At 38.9% G+C, this 15,220-nt stretch overlaps 1 long non-coding RNA gene across 1 annotated transcript in view; it reads right to left on the reverse strand.

The window, feature by feature from the left end:
- The window catches only part of LOC122450344, a 35,278-nt gene extending 20,925 nt beyond the window's left edge, over positions 1-14,353 (reverse strand). The window contains exon 1 of the long non-coding RNA XR_006272102.1: positions 14,325-14,353. This is a non-coding gene — a long non-coding RNA (uncharacterized LOC122450344). The remainder of the gene's footprint in view (positions 1-14,324) is intronic.
- Positions 14,354-15,220: the final 867 nt, after the last annotated feature.

The raw sequence follows: 15,220 nt of genomic DNA on the forward strand, positions 1-15,220 counted from the left end.
CAGTTTCCCAGAATGGTCAGGAGGGAATGAAGCCAGTTGGGGCGGGTAAGCTGCATCCAGAGGAGAATGCCAAGGTTTAAAGCTAGAGAAAAGAAGCCAGATCTGTTGTCAAGACTAAGAGCTAAATTGGGGCTCAGGAATGACAGCTAAAACCAAGTAGGTCTGAGGGTGCTAAAAGCAGAGTGGAATCAAAGAACAGAGACAGGAAGGAGTAGGATTCAGGGCTTTTCATGTGAATAAGGCCAAAACCGCCAAAATGTGCTTGCATTTGGTTTTAGCTCCATGATGTAAAGAGAGACAGCACAGTTCAAAATGTGACTTAAACAGAACTGGGAAAATAGTACATTTTATAAAAAATTATTGCCTGCAAAATTTAGCTATGGGAACGTTCATCACAGCCCATTTTTGTAATGTAAAAATAGAAAACATATATATGTAAGTAAAACTACTAAGAGGAATATATTAAATGACCAATACTGGTGGTAATTTTATAATGTATATTCATACATATTCAGATACATATAATTGTGTATATAAATATGTATACATATACATTTATTTGTACATTTATATATTTATATACATTATTTATATAGGCTGATGGGCTTCCCTGGTGGCTCAGATGGTAAAGAATCCATCTGCAATGCGGGAGACTGGGTTCGATCCCTGGATTGGGACAATCCCCTGGAGGAAGGCATGGCAACCCACTCCAGTCTTCTTGCCTGGAGAATCCCTATGGACAGAGGAGCCTGGCAGGCTATAGTCCATGGGGTCACAAAGAGTCAAACATGACTGAGTGGCTCAGCACAGCATAGCAAATAGGTTAATAAATAATATATCTAACATATATTTATATACTATATAAAATATAATATTTGCTTACATATATCATGTATAATTTATACATCTACATGCTATATAAACATGTATTCATATATGAATATATGCATATACATATATATATTTACCAGAAGACATACACTAGAATGTTAACTGTGATGAAGAGTGGTATGGTATCATAGGCAATTCATTTTCTTCTTCCTTTTACATAAGCTGAAATTTTTTTAAGTGAATGTGCATTAAGACAAAAACTGGGATAAACCAACTGCCTAAGCCATATAGTTAATCAGAAAGAAATTAGTGGTTTATCTCTCTATGAAATTTCCAAATCCACTGATTATATTAACAGGAATCTAAGAAACAGACTCACTCATATAAAGAACTTTAACTTTTGAACAAATATACTGATTCTTAGGCCAAACAGTAATAAATAAATGTGACAAAATCAAAGACATTTTCCCATATAGCCTATATGACTATTAACTTTCAGATGGAGGTGTTTGATAAGCTCTTAGCACACTTCTGCAGATATAGTTGTATTGGGTTCTCAAGACATCCCTTTACATTCAGATGTGGAAACCTAAACACAGACAGGTGAAGGAATTTTGTCAATTTCCCAAGAGAAATTTCATAGGGGTGGAGCTAGATAGAATCCAGAGATCCTTGTGAATAACATGAGGTCTAATATACTATATAGAACACGTAATTACATGGAGATTTTCATATTTTTTAAGATAAATGACATTTTACATGATATATTAAGAACATCCAAATTCTTCTGAAGAATAATTTAAAATTGGAAGACAGTAAATTCTCTGTTATAATTGAACAATATCACTGTCTTCTAACAAATAAAAGGAACCAAACCAAAACAGAGAGGCAGAGAGGGAGAAAAAGTGAACAAGAGGGTGGGAGGATGGGAAGTAAAGAAAATATTAGATTCTTTAAGCAGTAGAGATTCATTTTTAGACAAAGGAAAGTATGTTTTTTCCTTTGCCTGTTTTCTTACAAATAGTACAATCCCTCAAATCCACTATTAATATGTCATCAGGGACAAATGAAATATATAAACTAAGAACTCGTTAGAATGGATTGATAGGATGTGCACTCTGCTGAATTACCAAACAAAGGAAAAGCAAATAAGAAACAAGTCTCTCACATTCCATTAAAAACAATTTATTAAAGGATTATAGATATTGATTAACCTTCTCTCACGTTTGCTTTAGGAGGGTGCTCTGATAGATGAATCAAAAGCTGTACAATTTCTGGTAAATTTCAGTTCTGTCTCCAGGTACTGGGCTATCACTGTTTTATTACTCCTCTCATTAATAATCCTTATTTAATTACAGCAATACCCATGGTATATTCCGAAGTACAGAGCTGAGTGTGTTTCCCATTTCCTCTAAACAACAGAAAATGCCAGGAAAGAAAACCTGAGCTAGAGTCTGAAGCCAATACTTACAGCCTGATTAAGACCAGACTAAGGCTATCTACACTGTGAAAAGGCCACATGGGCTCCCTAAATTGCATGTTCAGCCCATAAATAAAAACAGCAAGTGAAACTTTCTGGTTTTCTGCTTGATGACTTTCCAGCTTATGATGGTACACGTTCTACCCATTCTTTCGAGTCCAGTTCATGTCTCACCTCCCAACCAACAAGGCTCACATTGATCTTTCTTGCCTTTCTACTTGCATATTATCTGTTCCATCCGTTTGGCATTTGCTTTGATAAATTTTTTTCTATAAACATTTTTGACATCCTATACAGACTATTAGTATAATTCACAGTACACCAGAAAGAAACAAATCTTGTTAAGCATATTTCTTTGCAAGGCTCCATTTAAGTGGTCCTGGGGATGAGAATCATGACTGTAATTGCCAAGTAAGGTCTATCTTTACATTTCATGCAAAGATGGGCACAATAAAAGGACAGAAATGGTATGGACCTAACAGAAGCAGAGGAGATTACGAGGTGGCAAGAATATACAGAATAACTGTACAAAAAAGGTCTTAATGACCCAGAGAACCATTATGGCATGGTCATTCACCTAAAGCCAGACATTCTGGAGGTCAAGTGGGCCCTAGGAATCATAACTACAAAATAAGTTACTGAAGGTGATGGAATTCCAGCTGAGCTATTTCAAATCCTAAAAGATGCTGCTGCTAGAGTGTTACACTCTATATGGCAGCAAATTTGGAAAACTCAGCAGTGACCACATGACTAGAAAAGGTCAGTTTTCATTCCAATCCCAAAGAAGGGCAATGCCAAGGAATGTTCAAACTACAGCACAATTGCATTCATTTCACATGCTAGTAAGATAATGCTCAAAATCCTTCAAGCTAGGAACAGTACTTGATCCAAGAACTTCCAGAAGTACAAGCTGGATTTAGAAAAGGCAGAGGAAGGAATCAGAGCTCAAATTGCCAACATCTATTGGATCATAGAAAAAGCAAGGGAATTCCAGGAAAAGACATCTACTTCTGTTTCCTTGACTATGTTAAAGGCTTTGACTCTGTGGATCACAACAAACTGGAAAATTCTTAAAGAGATGGGAATACCAGACCACCTGACCTGCCTCCTGAGAAATCTGTATGCAGGTCAAGAAGCAACAGTTAGAACCAGACGTGGACTGGTCCCAAACTGTGAAAGGAGTACATCAAGGTTGTATATTGTCACCCTGCTTATTTAACTTATATGTAGAGTACATCATGCAAAATGCCAGCTGGAAGAAGCTCAAGCTGGAATCAAGATTGCTGGCTGATATGCAGATGACACCACCCTTATGGCAGAAAGTGAAAAGGAACTAAAGAGCCTCTTGATGAAGGTGAAAGAGGACAGTGAAAAAGCTGGCTTAAAAACTCAACATTCAAAAAACGAAGATCGTGGCATCCTATCCCATCACTTCATGGCAAATAGATGGGGAAACAGTGAGAGACTTTATTATCTTGGGCTCCAAAATCACTGCGGACAGACTTTAGTCATGAAATTAAAAGACACTTGCTCCTTGGAAGAAAAGCTATGACCAAGCTAGACAGCATATTAAAAAGCAAACACATAACTTTCCCAACAAAGATGCATATAGTCAAAGCTATGGTTTTTCCAGCAGTCATATACGGATGTGAGAGTTGGACCATAAAGAAGGCTGAGTACCAGAGAATTGACAGTTTTGAACTGTGGTGTTGGAGAAGACTCTTGACAGTCCCTTGTACTTCAGTGAGAGCAAACCAGTCAATCCTAAAGGAAATCAACCCTGAATATTCATTGGAAGGACCAATGCTGAAGCTGAAGCTCCAATACTTTGGCCACATGATATGAAGAACATAATCATTGGATAAGACCCTCATGATGGGAAAGATTGAGGGCAGGAGAAGATGGAGGTGACAGAGGATGAGACGGTTGGATGGCATCACTGACTCAATGGACATGAGTCAGCAAATTCCAGAAGATAGTGAAGGACAGGGAAGCCTGGCATGCTGTAGTCCATGGGGTCACAAAGTGTTGGATGTGACTGAACAACTGAATAACAAGAAGAAAGTAGAGGATATGGGCAAAGAATTCAGAAACCAGACCTCAGAAGGATTTTACAATATCATGACTTATAAAAGATATGCAGACAAGCCCTATTTTAGAATCCTAAATTCTTCCCTATGAACAGTTATTGAAAAGTAATCCCTTAACCCAAGAAGATCTCATCTGGCAGAGTGTTCCTCTCCATTTTGTTGAATTTCTTGATTTGTGCCATATTAATCTTGTCTCATCCTAAGCTACACAGGGATGTCACTTTCTTATACCAAGGCCATTATTGAATAAAGACAGCACCGTCTTTTATTCTCTATCAAAAAATCCAAAGTCTAGATTTAAAAATAAAGAAACATTTGCCCATTGTATCACACAGCTGGTAAAAAGGCTTGATAGTAATTATCAGATTTTCTCCCTGTGTAGGGCTAGGTCTTTGGTTCTCTCCCTGAGAGCATTATGATCTGGGGGCATCTTGTCCCTCTGTTCTGAATTTCTTATCCTGAAGCTGTGCGAGTGAAAGGAACCTTGTTTAGTTCTTTGGGTTGGGTGGAGGGAAAATAGGGAAGGAATGCAGTTGGGAGAGTGACTTCATTAATGTCCTAGCTATAAAAAATAGTTCTCCCATTGGATAGAAAAATGAGTACTAAAAGAAATTCCTTTGTAATACTAGTTCATATTCTTCATCCTACCAACACCTCCCCCACTGCAGCCATTTAGAGGGATTTAGCTCCTTGGTGATGGAACAATGGAAAAGTTATATTTTAAACTTCTTTCTAACAACTTTACTTTTCTTATATCTTTAGCACCTAGTATGGTACATAGTTGGCACTTAATAAATATTTGACAGACTGGTTCTTGTTTTTAATTAAAATTTCATGACAAAGTCTTTAATGCAAGTTTTCATCATGCAAAATCCCATTTTTATCTCCATAATTGCAAAGGCTAGGCCTGCATGGTCCAATAAAGTAGGCACTAAACCACATGTGACTAGTGAACATTTTTAATGTGGTTCGTTCAAGTTGAGATATGCTATAAAGTGTAAATATACATCATATTTCACAAACTTGGTATGAAGACTGCAAAACACCTCATTAATTTTTTTTACATTGGTTATATACTATATGTGATATTTTAGGCTAAGAAAATTATTAAAACTAAGCTTACCTTTTTCTTTTGAAAAATGTCATTAGTAAAAACATTGAAAATTTTACATGTGCTTCATACTATATCTCCGCTAGACAGGTCAAATCCAAGTGAATTGTTCATTTTCACAGTAAGGGCCAGAAGAAAATAACCCAACTAAGGATCCATTTGCAGCAGTATTCAGTCAATATGATAAAAGGTTATAAGATCTGAGGAAACTGTACTGTGGTGGAACTGGGAATGAGATGGGAAGAAAGACTTGGAGCTGAGTTTCAGTGTTTCCATGAAGATGTCTAGTCTGTCATTGCTTTGGTTGGTATCTTAACAACCTGCCTTGGAATCCTACAGAAATTATTGTAGGATTCACAGTCCTACTGGCAGTGAGAACTACTGGGGCTTCCTGCAGTGAAAGGGGAGTTGAAAAGTTGATGATGATCTTGTTACAATCACAAGAAATAAAACCTATTGATGCAAAGTTAGAGATAAACCAAGCAGGTGAAAACAAATGAAAGTTCCCTATAGTTTCAGAGCAGACAGAAGATAATCATCAATCCTATAAAAGCATTTATGTTTCACTTTCCTGTTGTATTACAGGCTTTCCAGGTTGCACAGGGGTAACGAATCTGCCTGCCAATGCAGGAGACACAAGAGACGCAAGAGATGCGGGTTTGATCCCTGGGTGAGGAAAATCCCCTGGAGGAGGAAATGGCGACCCACTCCAGTATTCTTGCCTGGAAAATTCCATGGACGGAGGGACCTGGTGGGCTACGGTTCATAGGGTCACAAAGAGTTGGACACGACTGAGCACTTGCACTTGCTTGCTCCCTGTTGCATTAGTTGTCATGGTTTTCATTTCTCATTAAAAATCATCTTTTTCTGTAGAGAATTCTCTTGGGCAAAGAAAAAGACACTTTTTAAATTTTAACTTAATAAAATATCTTGATAATATGACAGTTCATTATCATAGTGATTCATTCACTTTACCTGAGAAAAATCCCTGAAGTCTCTGGCATTGCTGTGAACCAATCACTTTAGGATCTCTGGTACTGTTTTCTCATGTGTATAGTAGGTATAGCAATGCTTTCTATGTTTACTTTACTTAGCTACCAAGTGGGAAGAAGTTATAGTCTTCTAATGAAAAAGGAGGGAAATAGAATGGACATTTGAAAGAATCTCAGTTGGGAAATAAATCCTGATATGAAAATTGCCACTTTCTGACTTAGGAAAGTTGCCTAACCTCTCTAATCTTGGGTTTCTTCTTTTATAAAATGCAATAAATGATATATCTCTTACCAGATCACTGGAGAATTAATTAATATCATTTATATGATGCTCTTAGTACAGAACATAACACACAAAGCAGCCGTATTTAGAATCGATGTGCTCAGCAATAAAGCTGATATCCTGATGTGTGTATATATCTACCTATAGATAAATATGTATAAATTAGTATACAGATAGATTAAATGATTAGGAATGCCACCAACTCCAATTAACTTCACAGAAAAGAACTGCTTATGAGACTTGTCTCAATGGCATTTTTCCTCCATTTTTCACTTATGATTAAATAAGTGAAAGTTGCTCAGTTGTGTCCAATTCTTTGAGACCCCATGGTCTATACAGTCCATGGAATTCTCCAGGCCAGAATACTGGAGTGGGTAGCCTTTCCCTTCTCCAGGAGATCTTCCCAACCCAGGGATTGAACCCCAGTCTCCCACATTGTGGGCAGATTCTTTACCAGTTAAGCCACAAGGGAAGCCCAGAAATACTGGAGTGGGTAGCCTATCCCTTCTCCAGCAGATCTTCCCGGCCTAGGAATCAAACTCAGGTCTCCTGCATTGCAGGTAGATTCTTTACCAACTGAGCTATCAGGGAAGCCCTTCGATTAAATAAGCCCATGTAACACATCATAGGTTAAATGGAACTTTGTGCACAATGGCAGATTTGCTTAAGTGAGCTTAAAAGGAGGAGACATGAAGTTAGGTGACTTTAAGAAGCTTCCAAGGAAAATGTTGAAATTCTTCTGCTGGATTTTAGATAATGTCCTGGAGGAAAAAAAAAATATTCACGTGATTAAGACATTTAAGAAAGTCACAGAGTTAATCACATTGACCTCTCTTGGGCCTTCTGAATTAACCACAAAGAAGTTTTAGTATCACCCCTAGCCTTAGAAAAACATCACCACTCTCCTAAAAACTTGTATTATTGTTTTTCAATTGAATAAGGAAGAGAAATAATAGAAGAAGAAGGAAGAAAGGAGGGATGGAAGGCAAGCAAGAGAGGGTAAAAACTAATCAAACATCTCTGGTTGGACCTTTATTCAGACATTTACTTTTTTCTTCCTTCATTATCACTATCAGTGATAGTCTAGTGCACCTTAACCAGAATTTTTGCTCTGCCAGTAACATGTGAGTTTAAAAATAGGTCATTGTTTTTTTAGAAGGCAGTTCACTTGTGAAGAAGATTTTAAAAAAAAAAAAAAAGAAGAATTAAAAATCCAGCTGTTGTGCTAATTGGATGCTTAAATTATTATTTCAGCTAAGTTCTTAGCTCAGTAAATGGCTTTTACAGACCCAGGCAGTGGGCCATCCCCATACCCTGGTATCAAACCGGATGTGCAGTACGCTTCCCATTGTTACTCTCCTTAACTATTCTGGGACTGAGATTCCTGGAAGCCAGCTTGCCTGTTGATGGAAACCACATTCTGGGTCACTTGTGGACCCACCCCCTCACCATTCACAGCTGGTTCTCAACTGCACCATGGGGAGGAAATAGACTGCTGGCCTGTCTTACTTGTCCTTCCCTGTGCCTGAAAAGACAGGGATCACTGAACAGTCCCCTTGCAGTTTTCGCTCAGTCTACCCTGTCGGTCAACGTAGAACCAAACAGCCTCATCCGCCTGGTGTGTCAGACTGTATGTTAAAGGCCTCTGTGCCAAGCCAGGAGTGTAATTGTTAACATTTTTACAGTACATAAAATAAGAGCATTTCACATGTATCACTTCACATATTACAGAGTGTTTTCCTATACTACATAGGCACATTTAATTTTGCGTGAGCCAGAATGGAGATGTAGGAAGAACTGTGGAGCTGGGCAAATCCATGTTTAAACTCGTGTTGCCAGTTATCAGCTGTGTGACTCTGGCAGTCATATGCCCTCTCTGAGTCTTGGTTACTCATGTGTCAAATGGGGACTATAAGTTTCTTGTGAGGATGAAATAGACTAATATATGTAAAGTTTCTAGACTCATCTCTAGGCCAAGTGTCACATCATACTCATTCTAGCATCCCTGAGGGTTTAGTCTCAGGCAAGAGGAGAAGGAGAAAAAGGAAGGGATGGGAGAGTTGGGGAAGAGGACTGGGAGAAGGAGAAAAGAAGCTTACCAGCCAATGAAATGTATTTACCATTAGCAGAGTGCTCATTCTCCATGGTGAATGCTAATCCTTTTTGTGTATCATCTAATTTACTCTTGCAATAATCCTGTGACACGAATATTATTATTCTCAGTTTAGTGGTATGGAAATTGAGTGGAATTTAAGAAACTTGCCTAGATTTTAACAGTTGATAAATGGAGGAGCCTGGCTTAAAACCCAAATCCATCTGAACAAATAGCCCATGCTCATAACAATGTTTCCACCTAGAATTTAGCATTTTCTTCTAAAAGTCTACAAGCCATGGGAACAAAGGACTCTGTCTCCACCCAGTAGAAAGTTGTAACAAAATAAATAGTGATAGTTCTTTATATAGAAATATATATAGATGGGGACACGATGGAAACTATCTATATATAAATAGACATAGTTCTCAGATAGAAATAAGCAGTAAATGACTGTGCTTTGCATAAATTGCCTTGTAGCAATTGCAAAAAGTAAGCCAGACTCATTTTCTGGATCCTACAGATAAGAAACTGAAGGTATGTGTAACCAGCTAAATCTTACATAGGGAAGAGGTAAAGTCAGGATTTGAACCTTGAATCGCTAACTTGAAGACCAAGGCTTTTCTCAGACATACTGTCTGTCTAGCAAAATGAGACAGACCTGGTTCTGATGGATTCTATTCCCCAGGAAGGCAGGAGTCTTTGCTAGGGCACTGATTTCCCAGACACCTCTTCAGTAATGACTGCAGTCCTGTTTCCCACTTGTACACAGATGAACTAGTCACAGTAATAACACAAAAAAGTTGCAGATGGCTGACTGTTCTCTGGCCTGCAAAGAACAGGAAAATGAATATTCCAGTTTCTTAGGACCTATCACCAGATGCTTAATAGAAATATTATCAAAACCAATGTACTTTTCAGCATCACAAGTTCACAAGTGTGTGTATGTGTCTGTGTGTGTCTTCACATTTCAGAGCTGAGAAGTGGACATGTGGATGTGAAAGTGTCATTTCTCATCTCAATTTTCAGAGAAAAAAGGAACTTTTAGAGATGTTTCATTTTAGTCTAAGGCAGGGTTTCCCAAGTGTTCAGTTCAGTCACTCAGTCATGTCTGACTCTGCGACCCATGGACTGCAGCACGACAAGCTTGCCAGGTGGTGCAGTGGAAAAGAGTCTGCCTGCCGATGTAGGAGATGCAAGAGACATGAGTTCAATCCCTGGGTTGGGAACATGCCCTGGAGGATGGCTTGGGGACCCACTCAGTATTCTTGCCTGGAGAATCCCATGGACAGAGGAGCCTGGATGGCTGCAATCCATGGGGTTGCAAAGAGTCAGACGTGACTAAGCGACTGAGCACACACACACACACACACACACACACACACACCACTCACACATACATTCTACACAGCTTCAGGCCACCTAGATCCAACAACCCCTGGACTAAGCACAGACACTGGTCCCATCTCTGATCTCATAGCCTCACACTCTTGTCAGCCTGCTTCTTCCCAGCGCCCATGCCATCACACCCTATCCAAGCACAGTACCCACCTTTCACCTAGACAGGAGACCATTACAGAGCACATTAAGAAAGCCTCTGCAAGGCAGGCAGGGTCTTCCCTTCTTTCCCCTCTAATTTTTGTCCTAAATCATTTGGTTCTGCGTTCTGGTCTTCCTGCTGGACACTGTGTGCTATCTTTCTTTTGCCTTTCAGATCCACCCTTTTCCTTTGACCTTCTGCCCTTCATCCCAGGTGGCAGATTTGTACGGTCTACACCAACATGTGACCTTACCCTCTGATTTCCAATTGGTTTTGTCAGTGGAGAGCTGCATCAGGATACTTAAGGGAAGAGAAAGAATTCTGGGCATTTCTTCCTCTGGCTTCCTCCCCACAGAGTGTCCTTGGACTGGTTCAGCCTCAGGACTGGTCAACCCTCTGCTCAAGGGGACTTGTCTGTACTACCCTCTCCTTTAGGCTCTGGAATCCATTCTTTGGGCAATGTCCTTTTGGGTCTAGGGTAGAAAAAGTTCCTCTGCTTTTACCTGCCTTGGAATACTATGTTTCATGGTTTTGCTTTATCCTGCACACAATTTTTATAATAGTTCCTTTATTATACATTCTTTAAATTCACCTATTTTGAATACACATCCATTTGTTGCTGTTATCTTGGCTGATACATGTACTAACCATCCCCTTTCATATACCATCTTAAAAGTCTCAATCTGTCACCAATCCTACATCAATAGCTCAAACTGAGGCCTACTGGATGACTGCAAAAATTCCCCCAGTAGTCTCCCTGACCAGCCTTGACCTTTCCACTGTATCTTAACCACATAGCCTGAGTGATCTTTCTAAATTAAAACTTGACATTGTTTTCCTCTTTAAAGCCTTTAATGACTTCCCCTCTCCTTCACGGTAAAATCCATGTCTCTTAACATGTAAGGAGGGACTCCCACCCATCTCTTCCTCTGCTCCCACTTTCCCTGCCCTGTTATTGTGAGTCCCACCCACTCACAAAGCAGACTCTAAAACAAGGACTCGGGTAAAGGCAATTTGACCTGAATAAATGAATACCTGCTCAAAGAATAATAAAGACAGGAAAGTGAGAAAAGACCCTAAAATGTGCATTTAAAAGCCAGGCAGCTGCAGTTCAGTTCTACCGGAAGGCCCCTGTGAAACTGTGGGGCGTGAGTCTCAGGTTTCCCGACCAAGGGACCAAGGGACTAAAGCATTAACCGCTAAGTCCCTTCGCCCATTGGTTGAGGGTCACTCCTGAGGTTGTTAACCTTCTCACACATCCAGGTTGCACCCATCTGCAGTTGAACAAAGGTCTCTGTTGCCAAAAAAAGTTACCAGGCAGAGAAGCAGAGATTTGTGTTGAAATTGAGAAATTGTCTACAAAAGCTTCAGGGGAAAGCGGAGGTAAACTTCAGGATGTGGACTGACACATTAATAGCATTTATTAGGCCCACTCTGCTCTGCATCCCCTCCTGCAATGTATTCTATACCTTAGAAATGCCTGACTACTCCCTGTCTCATGCAGTTTCATCTTTGAAAGAACGTCTTTATTCCATTTCTCTAATCCGGAAGTCCACTAGTTCCACCTCTTTCTCATACAACTCCCAAAGCCTAACTAAAATATTACCTTAGAGCAGCACCCTAGAAAGAATAATTTGTGTTCTCCTTAGTTCCCAGGTCATTTGTTTATAATTCTGTTTTAGAATTCATACATATAAACTAATAAATATTACATGATACCATATTTCTCCTCTATCATACTTATTAAACTGAGTGATCTGAGTTTTGCTGATATTTTTGAGCTCAGCTTCTGTATCTGAAAAATCAGAATACATACCCCATAGGGTTAAAAAGCTAAATGAACTGGCATATATAGAGTGCCCAACAATATGTCTGACTCAGACTTACAGACTCTAAAACATTTAGTTCCATCACTCCGTCGAACTCTCTGCCATGTTTTCATGTTTGTAGCTCAGACACCTAGCATAATTCCCAGCACACGGTAACCCCTAGCATATATCCTTATACAAGTAAAAAATGCCTCAATAGCACGAAATCACCCCATGAAATTCCCATAACAACCCTGTTATAGGCAAGCCAAGGATGATGGATCTTGAAAAATAACTTTAAATTTTAAATTGCAGGCAAATCAATGTTTGTATTAGGAAAAAGAAGAAAGTGATATGTCTGTAACATTTTAGTTCCTTCCATTATGTCAGAATATAGGATAGAAATCCTTCCACAGAGAATTTCAACTAACTGTCATAATGATAGGCCACTGGATTTCAGGAGTTCTGAAATGAGCTGACCTGTGGTGAATTGTTTAAAATGAAATTGTTCTTTCTAAATAGCATGGTTTGAAATGGTCACTTACTCCTTCTGAAAAGCAATTTCAAGTACAGTATGAGTTAACCAAAATGGCATATATTAAAAAAACTCAATACAAATGCACTGAATAGCTCAAAGTGAGTTGTCTTTGCCCCAAGAGTATGACGAATTGACATGTGTCCTATTAAAAAACTTAGATTCGAGCAAAAATGTTTTGTTAGAAATATGAAAAAAAAAAAAAAAAGAAATATGATATGACTCAGGGCGTTAAAACAACTTAGAGGAGGGAGACCAACAATACTTGGGGAAGTTCTGAGGATCATTTTATTTAAAATGTGACCCCAGCATTTTAGAAATCATGGCAATCTGACAGTCCTCTTAGTGTTGGATTGTGAGCTCTCAGCTGCCCTCAACTCCTAGGGTATCAACTGACATTCTCCACAGCTCTCAGGGAAATAACTTGTTTCAGTGCAAAGTATAAACTGGTTCCTGGGCATCCCAAGTGGCGCTAGTGGTAAAGAAGCCGCCTGCCAATGCAGGAGAGGCAAGAGATGCGGGTTCGACCCCTACGTCAGGAAGATCCCCTGGAAAAGGAAATGGCAACCCTCTCCAGTATTTTTGCCTGAAAAGTTCCATGGACAGAGGAGCCTGGCAGGCTACAGTCCATGGGGTTGCAAAGAGTCAGACCCAACTGAGCAACTGAGAACACACACACACATAAACTGTTCTTAGGGTACTTCAACTATTGTTGAATGATAGAATGAATGACTGAATAAAATAATGAAATTAACAGAATCATTCGTGGCCTCAGTTCCTTTGTATATGTAGGGAGAAGGTTAGATTATGATCTCTAAGGTACTCTCAATTCTATAATTCAAGTAGGAAAGAGTTCTTGTCTCACTCCGGGTGGTTCCTCCTGTCACAGAGAGAGATGAGAAGGCAGGGATGGATTTCGTTTTCCACAGAGTAAGATTTAGTCATGGATGCAGAGAAAAGGTGATTACCCATTGAGCTGAAATCAGAATAAAACAATGTAAATCACAAAGGAAAGCCTGTGTACAGAACAAAGAACAAACCAACTTTTATAAGAAATCTGGTGTTTGTAGTAGAAGTAATCCATCAAACACTCATCAAAATGAATCTTGGAAAGGCAAGAGTACACAGCTGAGTTATGAGTATAGATTTAAAACTACACTCATTTGGGTAAGAGTCTCGTTCTGCCCCTATTGGCTGAGCTGCCTCTAAAAGTTACTTAACTTCTCACATCTTATTTCCTCTACTGTAAAAGAGGGAGAAAAACCGTATGTTCTTTAACAGGGTTCTTGTGAGTATTCAACAAGTTAATACATGAAAAATGTTTAGAGTGGTGCCTGCCACGTGATGTGTGCTCAATAATTACCAGGCATTACTATCATTAATCCACCAATGTCATTCAATTTCCATAAAACATCAGGGAAATAAATCATAGAAAGTCTTCAAAATATATCAGAATAGGTCAGTAATTTCAGACTTAGCTGGAAGAATGTGCTTGAGAAACTCACCTTGTTAAAATTAATATTTATCATGATGATAATGATTATCATGTATTTATTGCCTACCTTGTCTTATAGGAGCTGCCCAAGGAACTCCATATTTTCATTATCTCATCATATCAGCAAATCTACAAAGGAAAAGACCATTAAATAAATTGGAAAACTGGAGCTCAGCTCAGTTAGTAAAATACTTTGTGTAATAACTTTATATCTAAATTTGGAATCCTGAAGAACCACAACTGAAAATTATGTTCAATAGCTCTGGAGTTCTTCTTTTTTTTTTTCTTTTTAACAAACAGAATACTTTACCCATGAAATTAAAGTCTAATGGGATGGACTTTTAAAAAAGCAATACAGAAATAGAAACAATAGGAAAATTACCATACGGGTTAAAGATTAAATATTGAACCTGGTTGAGGATCACCAAGAATATAAATACATTCCAACTGTCCCATTTTAAAGATTAAAAAATCTAAACTAGAAGAGTTTAGCTAATTATTCCTCTGACCACTGAGTGTCTTTTAACTCCGTATGGTCAATACAACTGGAATAAACTTGAGAAATACCACAAGATCAAAGGAAGATACCAGGTGAGGAATAAAAAGGTAGAATGAAATTAGTTAAGATCCCAGGAAACTAAGGAAAGAGAGTGATGAAAGGATCTGGCTGCAAGTCAAAGTCTTCAGCAAATCATTTGATTCCCTAAATGATTAGATTACCGTACGTAGTATAATGTTAGATTATGCGTGCTAAATCGCTTCAGTCATGTCCGACTCTTTGCAATCCTGTGGACCGTACCCCGCCAGGATCCTCTGTCTGTGGGATTCTCCAGACAAGAATACTGGAGTGGATTGCCATGCCCTCCTCCAGGGGATCTTCCCCACCCAGGGATTGAACCCATGTAATGTTAGATTATGGAGTGAAGTAAATGACAGATGACTCTGGCTAGGGTTAGGGTTACT

This window comes from Cervus canadensis, chromosome 11 (assembly GCF_019320065.1).
Source record: "Cervus canadensis isolate Bull #8, Minnesota chromosome 11, ASM1932006v1, whole genome shotgun sequence".
NCBI classification, from domain to species: Eukaryota; Metazoa; Chordata; class Mammalia; order Artiodactyla; family Cervidae; genus Cervus; species Cervus canadensis.